Source organism: Dipodomys ordii, unplaced genomic scaffold (assembly GCF_000151885.1).
Source record: "Dipodomys ordii isolate 6190 unplaced genomic scaffold, Dord_2.0 Scaffold369, whole genome shotgun sequence".
NCBI classification, from domain to species: Eukaryota; Metazoa; Chordata; class Mammalia; order Rodentia; family Heteromyidae; genus Dipodomys; species Dipodomys ordii.
In genome coordinates this window covers 31,508-33,509 of record NW_012267585.1, presented here as the reverse complement: position 1 = coordinate 33,509, position 2,002 = coordinate 31,508, and the positions used below count along the sequence as shown (strand labels likewise).

The 2,002-nt window shown below is 68.6% G+C and overlaps 1 long non-coding RNA gene across 1 annotated transcript in view; it reads left to right on the top strand.

The window, feature by feature from the left end:
- The first annotated feature begins 571 nt into the window (after window positions 1-571).
- Window positions 572-2,002, top strand: part of LOC106001694 — a 15,564-nt gene continuing 14,133 nt past the window's right edge. Inside the window, exon 1 of the long non-coding RNA XR_001175849.1 lies at window positions 572-614. This is a non-coding gene — a long non-coding RNA (uncharacterized LOC106001694). The remainder of the gene's footprint in view (window positions 615-2,002) is intronic.

Here is a 2,002-nt window from a genome sequence, read left to right as displayed (position 1 = left end):
GCAGCTGTCATTCCTCTCTGCCAGCTAGGCTGGGCGTCACTGCTTTGAAAATAGGTTGTTTGGATGAAAGAATTTACCCTAAATCCAATTCCGGGCAGGTGGGGGGACACATGGCTTTCTAAGCAAGGTGCAAACTTCAGGAGGTCGCTGCTTGATGGAGAGACATGCTGGTCGTTCCAGTGACTGAGCACACGCAGGACAACCGGCTCCGTGTTGTTTCTGCCCTGCAGAAGGGGAGGAGGTGAGTGAAGCCCCGCAGTCGTCTCCTAGTGCGAGGCTGAACGGAAGCCTGTGCAGAGCTGCAGGCGCTACTGGCCGCCCCGGCGGCTCCGGGAGCGGAGGTGGACGGTGGCCCCGCCTCCTCCATCCGCCCTTTGTGCGTGAGGGCAGTCTGGGCGGGGGATGGGGCCGTTCCCTCTGTGTGAGGTGGGGACGTGGGGAAGTCGTGTCCCGCCGTCCGCGCGTGGGGCGGCGGGCGGGGCGCGAGCGCCGGATGGGCGTGGCCGGCGGTTGGCGGGAGTTCTCCGGGAGCGCGCGGTGATCTGCGCAGGTGCAGACGGAGCCCGGGGCCGAGGAAGAGGAGGTGAGAGCAGCGGCGCCTCCCGACCCGCAGAGTGAGTGCGTGCGCCCTGCGAGCGGATCTGGGGGACCGGCGGGGAGGAGCGATTCGCCGCCCGACAGGCCGGGCCGCAGAGCCGCGGGGCCTCAGTGCACTGCGGGGGAAGGGGTCGTCGGGGCTCGGGATGCCGGGAAACCCCCCTGCCGCCGCCGCCGCCGCCGCTGTCCAGAGACCCCGGGCAGGTTCATGGTTTTCTGGCCCGCGCCGCGCGGGGTCGCTGACCTCGGACCGGTGGACAAGGGAGAGGGCTCCCGGGGCCGGCGGACAGGGGAGAGGGCTCCCGGGGTCCGGCGCGGAGGGGAGAGGGCTCCCGGGGCCGGCGGACAGGGGAGAGGGCTCCCGGGGCCGGCGGACAGGGGAGAGGGCTCCGGGGCCGGCGGGGAGGGGCCTGGACCGGGTGTCGGCGTGGAGGGCGGGGTGCGCGGGAGGGGACCGGCGTGTGGCGGTGGGGATGGCGGGCAGGGGGCCCCAGGGCGGACGGGGAGGGGGTCGGAGCCGGGCAGGGGCCGGGTGATCACCGGAGAGGGCGCACGGGCCGGTGCGGTATCCCGGGACGCCTCAGGGCCGAAGACCCCAGCGAGACGTGTGGAACGGAACCGGCTCGCGGGGCTTCGGGACGGCAGAGTCCGCAGCTCCGGGAAGCTGCTCCGGGACGCGGCTGTCGGGGGCCTGGCCCTCGCTCGTGGTTGTGTGTAGCCGAGAAGCGCCCCGGGAGCGCGTACAGGGCCGGCCTTGGGGGCGCCGGGGGCGCCGTGGACAGCTGAGATCCCCGCAAACTCCCGCTCCTGGGGATGCGACGGGGCCCCGCTGGGGTGCGGGCGGGAGGTGTGGACCCGCTATGCGCACTCCGCAGGAGGAGGCAGTAATGCCAGGGGACTGGAGCCGGAGCCAAGGGCATGGCCCGGTGGCCCTGGGACGGTTTCCAGGGCTGAGGGAGTAATGCCTCCTGTCCCAGGCTGAGCATGGGGCCGGGAAAGTGGGGAGCCGCGCGTGGGAGCGTGAGGCCAGTGCAAGTGTGGCTGAGGGCGTCTCCCCTCCCACTGATCCTGTCTGTTCAGGGGCCCCTTGAAGCTGGCCAGGAGGGTCAGGAGCCTTTGATTTCAGAAGCAGCCTGGCTTATTGCCAAAGGGCCTTCCTCCAGCGGGGCAGGTTTCTAGAGGAAAACACCTTAAAATCTTTACACACTGGATGGATTCCCTCCTTAGCTTATGGAGCACCCTTAGTAGGTGCTCCTTAAATGTCTTTTGACTGACTGCAGAGATGCCTGTGTAGGGAGAGGCTCACGAGGAAGAGACCCAGAGAAGACTGGAGCATGTGGAGCAGATGAGAAGCCTGACCCTTGTCTGTTGGTGGCCACTCTTCTTTCAGACTCTCTACTGACTT